Consider the following 11,237-nt stretch of genomic DNA (forward strand, 5'->3'; position numbering starts at 1 on the left):
CCCCCCAATAAAAAAAAAATCAGAAACTCAAGCATCTCTTTGATATCAACTTCAATGTACTTGTGTGTACAATCAGATTGCTTTTTAACAAAGTAATTTATAAATGACCAATGGCAAGGTAATTAAATTTACGAGTTCCATTTTTATTGAAAATTTAAAGCAGCTGTTAATGATATCAAAATGCCTGGCTTTCAGCTCCGCCCCTGGCTAGCAGTTCGCTGCGAAAGAGTAAGCAAAATACAAGTATGCAAGTCTTCTCTGCCAGGTACAGCCTCTTCACAGTTAGACATATGTGGGATCCTCCTCGGGGTAGCGGATGGAAATTGGGTACATAACGGCCCCAAGCAGAACCACACGATTTTGGAGGAGTCTTAGGTCCCTCAATGCACGGCATGCATGGCCCACCGGGGGTGTGCGTTGATATTCCCTGTTGTTCTTTTCCTTCCATTCAACTTTTTTTTATTTGATAGAGATCTCCCATTCCTTGTTCAGAAGCAGCTTTCCCAGCTTCTCTTGCTATATTTTCTATAAAGCTTTTCTGATCTGTCTTTGTTACTTTCTTTACATCTCTATTAGAATTGGAAGTTTGTTCTCTTAGTCTCTCTTTTATTCTCTCTGATTGGGCGTTACATAAATGAGTTTAAAGGTCTTTCCTTTTATCAATGATTTTCCAAGTATCTGGTGTAATCCATTCCTTATGCACCTGCCTTTTAAACCTTAGAGTCTTCTTGTTTGTTCACGGAACAAGCTGCAAATTTACCACAGTGCTCGTCAACTACTTCCTCATTCTTAACATCACCACATTGCAAAACCTGAAATCTGTTCTTGAGCACTTTAACGTAAAACCTTTGCTTCACTTTGTTTTTCCCTTAGCTTGCCTGTGTCTATTCGCCTAATGTTGCTTTTTGGCGCTATTTCCATCAGCTTGAGCTTTATGCTGGCAGTAACATTAAGGTGCATGTTGATCACTTCCAACATCAGCCCCACGCTTCACTCTCATATCCTTTAAAGATCTTTTCCATTTTCCATTGATGGCAATGTGGTCAATTTGGTTTTTATCTCTCCCTCCAGGTGACACCCATGTGAGTTTGTGTATCTCCTGATGCTGGAGCAGTGTTCCACCAATGACCTTGTTGTTTCCACAAATTTCCGTGAAGTATTTGCTATTCTCATTTATACTTCTACAGCCATGCCTCCCCATAACTATTTTGAAACCAACATAAATTATCGTTTCCAACTTTCGCATTGAGATCTCTCATGATGATCGACAGATCTTGCTTTGGAACTTATTGAAATTCGGCCTGTAGAGCCACATAGATATATTCTTCTTTAATCTCACCTTCTCCTCATTTGTAGGGGCATAAACCTGTATTATGGACGTCTGTACAAGTTTTGTTATCAGTCTTACTCTGATGATTCATTATAGGGTGATATTTTATTAATGTTTTTGCTGCTGTTTTACTTAGGATGATTGCAACTCCCTCATGGTGTTGATTGTCCCTTCTTCCAGAGTACAAAGAAACCTCTCCTGTATTGGCAATATTCTTCGCATAATCCGTCCATCTACACTCGCTTATGCCTTGTACATGAAGCTTGTTTTCCTTCATCGCTCTCAGAACTTGAGCCTGTTTACCTGTTTCATAGATGGTTTGAACGTTCTAAAAACCGACTCTCATTTTTAGTTCGTGTGTTTAGTATACTTCTCATGTTGAAACCTTTCTGTCGGCTTTCGCTCTTCACAGTCAAATATGCAGTATTCTGATATGTTTTTAAGGAAGAGGAGATTACACCCTTCCCAAACCCCCAACCTGTACAACATAGGTCATTTGTCTATGGTTTCCTACCAAGATCTATGGCTTTCTATAGCTAGCGAGTCTAGATCTGCCCGTGATTTCTTTCTTTAGAGTTTATCTTCTAACAGGTAACTGCCTAAATACTAGTACCCAGCTAACGCCCTTACCTGAGCGGATTTCTGTAGGGATTACTCCTTAGCCTTTCCTTCTCCAAGAGGTAATCACAAGTCAGTGGTTTGTAGCTATTTACCCATAGCTGGGGACTAAGATTGCAGGTACACAAACATGCATGTGACGATCTCATTACATCCGAAAGAGAACAAGATGGAAAATGGAGAGAACACTTTGAAGAAGCGTTGAACTGCCCTGACTGGCCTGAGCCCAACGAGCTGGCACACATACTGTTGTTAGCTGGAATTGATTTAGAAAATGAAACAGAGGAACCATCTAAAGCTGATATATACGTGGGTTGTCCCGGTAAAATCATGGACAAAGCGTTTTCTCGAAAAGTAATGGGCGCACTAATGTTTATTTATCATATATATAAGTGAATCGTAATTTTTTTGATTATATATAAACAAAAATAAAGATTTTATTATGCTTGAATGTGCACTAGGTACGGTCCTACGGCGCACGGTCAAAAAACCAAGCTTATATTAAAGAAAATACACAAGTATTAATTCGAAATAAAAAGTTTAAATACATAAGATTGGGATAAAAGTTATCCTAATTCGATTCCACATTCAATTTTGTCGTCTTTTTTCAAAATTTCAAGGCATTTGGTTAATTTTTGGCAGTTTCCCGAGTATTCGAAATGGGAAAATGGTAATTTGAACACAACCCACGAAAAATGGCGACGTTTGATGACAGTACGGCGCACCGGAGAGCAGTTCAGTTTGATTTAGAAGTTGTAATATGACACCTTTAGAGATTTTAAATTAATACAGAAGAAAAAATATATAAATATCACCAGATCTTTAGTATATAAATGGAATAAGAGTTTTCTTAGCGAAGTCTTTTTTTGAGAGAGTCCCTACAAGGCAATAAAATCCCTTAAGAACATCAATTAAAGCACCTGGAAATGACCAACTGTCTGCAGAGTTATTTAACCTCCTTCCCCGCAGTCACGCATTTTAACTCATATACCATTTCCTATTTCTAACGCAAAATCACGCATATACCGTTTCCCCGCAATCACACATTTTCACGCACTTTAAAAAGTTCATTTAATCTTAAATTTAATGGCAATTTCCTTCTATTTTATACTTGCAAAAATCTTAAGAAATAAGAAAAGTTATTTTTGTATAAAAATATTACGTCATAATATTATTTGCGCTTTACTTTAGAGAAACGTGTACCACGCTAAAAGGTGCTTGCGGGGAAATGGTAAATTTCTATTTCTATGACGTGAACATTAAGTGTATGTGGCATAACAGTTCAGTAAGTTGTAAAGAGCAGATCCAAACCTTGCAGCAGACATTTTATACCCATTATTCACCAAGATCTGAAATAATAACACAATACCTAAGATATGGTCCAAAGGAAATACTATAAATGTATTTTATTTGGCGTGTATGATATTTGGCGAAAATTGATTTTTCAACAAGTTAGCGTAGATTTCATTTAGCGCATTTCTTAATGATCTTTTTCATGCAGATATATGGAACGCCGGGACTGTCTTATACAAGGATTAAACATGATATGCAGTGTTTCATTCATTATATGCGGTACTATTTTCATTATATGAAGTAGTTTTTACACTATATCGTGTGCAATTTTCATAATATGCAGTACTTCGTTCATTATATGATGTAGTTATGTCGATATATTATGTACATCTCTCATTATATGAGGTGTTTTTATCATTATATGAAGTGCTTTTAACATTATATGCGGTAGTTTTAACATTATATGCAGTGAACACAACAATATATAATGTATATCTAACATTATATACAGTATATTCATCATTATATGTAGTATTTCTGTCATTATTATGATAATGATCGTTAAGTATTATATCGGCCATGTTAGGATTCCGTCCGGTAGATTTTGTATTTCGTTATGATGTAGACACAGTATTATATGCGGTGCTTTCTTCTTTTTGATGATGATCTTTCGGAAACTTATTTTCGGAACTCTCTCAAAAATGATTCTTTTAACCATCCTTTTTAAAAAACTTCGGACTTTTTCTGTCGAATTCGGTACAATAAAAAGCATGTGTATATACATGTACCTTAAAGCAGTTAATTATGGTCACTGAACAGGTTAAAATCTTTCTAAAGATATTTGTAACAGAATTTAGTAGAGTAAATAAAATAAAATCCATTTTATTTCATGGTATGACCAAAGGAGAGGGAAGGGGGAGGGGTGTTGGATATGATCGATAAATTATAGGAGTGAACATTTTTTAAAAACATTCAACTCTAAATTTTTGTGAACAATATGGCATTTAAAAAGATTCATTTCATATACACTGTATTATACATGTAGGACAATCAATGTCAAATGATAAAAGAAAAAAAAAAAAAAACTGCATTTCTATGCCTTCAAGTACTCAGGACTTTAGCAACGACTTATAGAGAACATTACATGTATGTTTTTTTTTTCTATTTCTTAAGAGTGAGATGTGCTATTTTTTCACTATGTACATAACCCTTTCATCTCTCTTTTTTAGCCGGGCTCATTCCTCGTAGAGAAAGAGAGAGAATTTTTTTTTCTGTAAGATAGATATTGATTTTAACTTCTAATAACTTGAACAAATTAAAAATCTCCTTTCTACTCGCTAGATCTGTAGATTTTTGCGTATTTGCTTTCCTCCGTGTGCCTTTAAAACCCCGGCAAAGGGCTCCGAAAACCCACAAGTAACATGCAAGGAAGTTTCCGGTGTAAAGACGATTAATGACCCCCATCGAATAATGACCGGGGGTCATTTTTCGACAGCGAAAAATGACCCCCGGTCAATATTCTACGGCGAAAAATAACCCTTTTGCCCGTAGAAAAAGTGTCACCATCCTAAAAATTTGCAGAACCCACGTGAAGAAAAATGACCCCCGTAGAAAAATGACTCCCTGTGGATTAAAGCTGAATTTTTTAGGGGGCAAAAAAAAAAAAAAGAATTAGATAAAGAAGCATATTGGCCAAAATGCTCACCGAGCTAATTGGGAATAAATTGATGATATATTAATCTCATAACATTATACAATTATAGCTATATTTTAAGGTTAATGCGATGATTCAGAATCTAAAGGAGTAAAAGATTTATCGAGCCTAAAGGGTTAGGTAAACATTGTTTTTCGATGGTGGAAATCATCGTACTGACAGAAAAAATCAGCAGTATTATATATTATTACCGCGAATTAGAAATGGTCGCGAAAAATAGATCACCGCAAAAAAAAAACGGATATACGGTATATCCTCCGCTTGAAAAGCGGGAGGGTATATAGTGATCGGGATGTCCGTCTGTTACGCTTTGGGGTATCCATCTCTTATCCGAAACTTCTCTTATATATAAAAAGATGTGTTTGTGAAACAGCTATGCCCCTGTATGGCAACATAGCGATGATTAAACTGTTCTTAAATGCAATTTAAATATATTGGTACCCAAAGTAGGGTCTTCTCACAAGAAATACAGTTGCAAAATAGGAAAGCCCTAGCAGCACTTGTTCAAAAGTAATGGCTTAGGATAAGTTTTTGAAAGGTAGGTCAAACTCAAAGGTCAAAGGGTCAAAGTTGATGGTTTCTTAAGAAAGGTTTAATGTAACAAGGATTACATATGAGAAGTATGAAAACCCTAGCCCTTACCGTTCAAAAGTTATGGCCAAGGTTAAGAAAGTTTTTTCAGAAGTACGGAAACCTCCAAGGTCAATGTCAAAAGGTAAAAGTTTTTAATATCCAATGAAAGGTCATGCCAAAAAAATACATGTGTGAAGTATGAGAGTACTAGTATCTATCGTTTAAAAGTTATGGCCAATTTGGCATTGTTTTGTAAAATGGGACAAACTCTAAGGTAAAGGTCACAAGGTCAAATTTGGTGGTACCCAAAGTAGGTCTTGTCACAAGAAATACACATATAAAATATGAAAGTCATAGCTCCAATAAATGAAAAGTTATGGTCAAGGTTAAAGTTTTTGCGGACAAACAGACCGCCAGATAGATAGACAGACAGACATACAGACGGGCACTATAAAATTATATACCCCCCGAATCTTCTATTACGCGTACGGGAACATAAAAAGAAATGATTTTCAATTCACTTTTCCCATTATGATACAGTATAAAGAAGACGTTACAAAAATGAAAATGTTTGTTCTGATTTTCATATTAAATTCTCTGAAAAATATACTCAGAACTCAGTAAAAGGGTGGAGTAAAACAAGAATGAAGAAATGTAATGAATACTGTGTGCTATATCAAAAGGTTATATCTACATGTATAGTTTTTGCATTGGAATGACATTGTGTAATTTACACTTGTCCATAGCTTTTCAGAGTATATTTTTAGGTGTTATACCCACCCCACCTTTTACTTATTTAGGAGGAAGTCCATTATCAACAAAAGCAACAAAAAAAAAAAAACTACCCTACCTTTATTTTTCTATAAGAATGGACTAAAAATAAGCTTTAAATAATCTACTATTCTACTAATTTTCAACTGTTACTTTGCTACAATACTTTCAAGTATACCCCCACCAACATTTAAAGTATGCTTTAATCATGGAGAAGTAAATTATGATATGATAGTACTTGTGTGAGGGCTTAACTCCATTTCAATATTTTATCTAAAGCCTCTTTCAGTATTATTGAAAGGTATAAAGTTTTATTTATATTTTTCTTTTCATTTTTTTTTTAATTTAACGTAATGTGTTTTTTTTTTTTTTGGGGGGGGGGGATAAAAATTTCCTCCTCTTTCATTGTCAAATGGGATTTGCCAAACTTATACAAGCTTAAAGTTGAAATGAAGGAAAAATTAATTTTTCCTATTAAAGAGTATTTGAATTAACCTGATTGTTGCATGGTTTGATTTTTAAAAACAAGTGGAATATCATTCTTTAAGCAAACATTAAAAGAAGGAATATTGAAAAGAAATTTTATTTACTTGACAATTAAAGAATCTCTTTTCATACACAGTTTTAGCATTGAAACACTACATGAATCTCTTAATTTTTAATTTCTCACTTGAAAATGTTCATTTGCAAGTCTGGTTGTTCTACCGAGGGGGGGGGGGGGGTATAAAAAGAATATGCATTTGCAAAGATTTAATATCTTTAATCATATTGTGATAGTCTGCCTGTATAGGATGGAACATATGAAAAATATACAGCATCAAGGCGTCCTGTCATCCATTTTAATTTTTATTCACTCGTCCGAATGAAATCTTATTAATTCGAACAAATAACTTATTTGTACGCACCGGTATTAATTCGTTTGCTACAAATTTCTACTTTTTCCAAACAATTCTTTTCCTAAAACGGCAATCAGATTTTGGAACGCATGCGCAGTTCGCAGTTCGCAATTCGCAGTTCAAAAGTGAACTGCATTCTAGAACGCAGTTCGCAATTCAAATTCTAAACAAAAGTTTGGGGTCTGAAATTTGGGGGGTGGGGTACTATTGGCCAGATACCACTTCTATGAAAAAATGGTGATTTTAACATCTCTAGTTTCCGAGATATAGTCCTCTAGTTTTTAGCCCTACTATATAATACTATACGAATAAACATCGGGCTAGGGGACATCGAAGTCCCCTACCCTGGGGTCTGAAATTATTGGGGTGGGGTATTAGGGGCCAGATTCCACTTCTATGAAAAAATGGTGATGGTACCATCTCTAGTTTCCGAGATATAGTCCTCTAGTTTTTAGCCCTACTATATAATACTATACGAATAAACATCGGGCTAGGGGACATCGAAGTCCCCTACCCTGGGGTCTGAAATTTTGGGGATGGGGTACTAGGGGCCAGATTCCACTTCTATGAAAAAATGGTGATGGTACCATCTCTAGTTTCCAAGATATAGTCCTCTAGTTTTTAGCCCTACTATATAATACTATACGAATAAACACCGGGGTAGGGGACTTCGATGTCCCCCAGCCCGATGTTTATTCGTATAGCATTATATAGTAGGGCTAAAAACTGGAGGGCCATATCTCGGAAACTAGAGATTGTACCATCACCATTTATTCACAGGAGTGGTAACTGACCCCTAGTACCCCACCCACAAAATTTCAGACCACACAGTGTATGTTTAAATTTTGAATTGCGAACTGCGTTCTAGAACCCAGTTCACTTTTGAATTGCGAATAGCGAACTGCGAACTGCGTTCTAAAATCTGAACGCCTTCTAAAACAACGTATCAATGGAGTCAGTAAAGAAAAAAAATTAAATTCATAAATTTTATCTCCAGCGTGCATTTGATCCATTTACATGTACCATCTTTGATTTTCTAGGTTTGCTCCTTTATCAGAGAAATTATTAATTGTTTGATTGTTAACTGCTTAAAACTGAATTGTCAATATTTCGACAGAGAGAAATGAAGAACTTTATTACCCCTACGTGCTAAGAAGAACGAAGATCAAATCTATTTGAACAAATGCATGAAATACACGAAGGAAGAACAATTAAATATCATAATACACAGCATATTTTTCCCTTTCAACTGTTATAAATTTTGTATCACTTTAAAGGGGGTCATTTTTCAATGGGGGTCAATATTTTATAGGACTAACATATAAAATATTGACCCCTAGAACTCTTTTTCTACAAAAAATGATTTTATTCTACGGGTAGGGGGTCATTTTTTGTCGTTGAAAAATGACCCGCGGTCATTATTCGATGGGGGTCATTATTCGTCTTTACACCGGCCAACTTAAGCTATACCATTTTTGGACCATTTTCAGAAGTAACTAACTTTTAGAAGTATGCATAAAATATTTTTAATCAATGAAGAGAAAGGATTAAAATGCTCCCGTAGTATGCAGATGGATGGGGCTAACTTTTTCTGAGAATAATCTTAATTAATATTTTGATTTGTTACAGGAAGCCCCCCTCTACCCGGCCCCCTCCTAAAAAAGATTTTAGAGTGTAGTGCATAGTTTGTTTGTTTAATTGTTTTTTTTGGGGGGGTTGCTTGCCAAATGTTTTTGGAGGCCCCATTCTTATAAATGTAGCTATGGACTTGAAGTGGCCGTGGTGTGATTCTATGCAAGAGTGCTGGGGGCACCGACCCGGAAACACCCCCCTTTCAAAAATTGCTGGATCCGCGCCTGATACATTGTATTAATTTCACTTTAGTTTTTATATAGGAGTAAAACCTTGAAGAATTAAGTAAAATCCACAACTCAATACGTTTTCTGTTCTGAAAATCGTTTATCTGTCCTTGTTACATTACATAACATTCACATAGTATTTTACTAAAGACAATTTCAGCAATTTTTTATACACCATAGTTTAACAATACAATGGAACAATAAAATGATTTCAGTAACATGTAAACCCCTTACCTCTCTCTATCTCAAGATTAAACTATGTACTGAAGTATTAATTAAACTGACTTCGATTTTTTTAATATAAGTATAAATATGTGATTATATATTCCGCGATAATTGGCTGACGTGTAGTTGATTACCAAAATTATTAAAGATAAACCAAAATTTTTTAAGTATGTTCATATCAAAGGACAAAAAAGGGAGAACTTCCTAACACTACGCGTTCCGAAAGGTAATCATCATAAAGAAGAAAGCACCACATATAATACTGTATCTACAACATAACGAAATGCAAAATCTACCGCACGGAATGCTAACATGACCGGATATAAACTTATACGATCAGCATCATCAAAATAACAGAAATACTACATATAATGATGATAATACTGTATATAATGTGAGATGTACATTAAATATTGTTGTGTTCACTGCATATAATATTAGAACTACCGCACATAATGATAAAAGCACTTCATATACGAGGGCTGTTCAATAAATAATGTCTTGAACTGTATGACATACAATACAGATATCATATGACATTAAACCTGACTTTCTCTCATTATTGAATCTTTACTGAATTCATAACAGTTTATGTGACCACTTTTCATCGCATAGTTTCTTCGTGAGAAGCTGGGAAACAAGGGCTTTTCGAGACACTGCATTATAAATGAATGGAAAAGAACCAGTATACTAGAGTGAAAATAAAAGCTTCATTAAAGCTTCTGTAAAACTTGTTAAAAATCCCAAAGAAATATTCACTGAAACATGTGACATTTACAGCAACCAATGCCTGTTTTATAGACAAATTAGCAAGTGAATTTCAATGATAAAAAAAATATATAATGGGCATCAAAAATGTGTACCCTCCTTGCCAACAAAAATTATAACAACTTATGCACTGTTTGCCAAATTTCAACAAATACTATTTGATGATGTATGATTGACTTTAAGACACATAGCAAATTCAATACACATCATATCGGGAGTAGTTTACACTATTTTTAAGAAATGTTTGACAGTAAAAAAGCTTGGTACTCAAAGGTCACCCTATATTTTGAAAAATGAGTGAAAACGACAGCGTGTACGAAAGTCTTTTCAATTATTTTAAAATATCAATAATTGTAGTAATCCACGTTTGTTTTATATTCAAACAGATATTGGAACATGAATATATTGCTTAAAAGCATCAAAACAAAATTTACCATAAGAAGTACTAGATAAAAACGGCGAAGGTCTGACAAGAGCAAAGGTATGCAAGAGCACAAAGACTGATTTATATGCAATTTTCTGAAATATTAGTGGTATTGTTGTTCCAATTCGTATTCGGGGAGACAGTATAATATCTGGAGGAGTCTAGAAAGCAATTATTTTGCATAATGATCAAACGGTTTATTAGAGGAAGGACCCAGAATCAGGAATCCACTACATCGAATTCCTTCATGACAGCGTCCAAACCCGCATGCCCTGAAGAGTAAAGGGGGTTTCGGGATAAACAGAAAGTTAGTGTTTTTTCACATTAACAATATTGGCCAGATCTTTGACCTTTTGACTTGTTTCAATTTCCAAACTTGAAAAAAAAAAACACCTTTCAGAAGGAAAAAACAAGTCCAGGAAATCACTGGATCTGCCATTTTCCAGTATACTAAGGGTCATACCCAAAAATGAGTTCTAAAAACAATCAGAAATTGGATAAAAAATGTTAAGGACATGTGTTTGGTTTAATAGATATTAATAAGTAAAATTATGAAGACTAAATCATTGAAAAGCGTCTTTTGCTACTTTCTGAGCACCGAGGACATTATTTATTGAACAGCCCTCGTAATGATAAAACACCTTATATATTGCAAGATGTATACATAATATATTGACAAAACTACATCATATAATGAACGAAGTACTGCATATAATTAAAGTTGCACACGATATAATGTAAAAACTACTTCATATAATGAAAATAG

Source organism: Saccostrea cucullata, unplaced genomic scaffold (genome assembly GCF_032062105.1).
Source record: "Saccostrea cucullata isolate Sc308-1 unplaced genomic scaffold, CSIRO_AGI_Scuc_v1 ctg5292, whole genome shotgun sequence".
Classification (NCBI taxonomy): domain Eukaryota; kingdom Metazoa; phylum Mollusca; class Bivalvia; order Ostreida; family Ostreidae; genus Saccostrea; species Saccostrea cuccullata.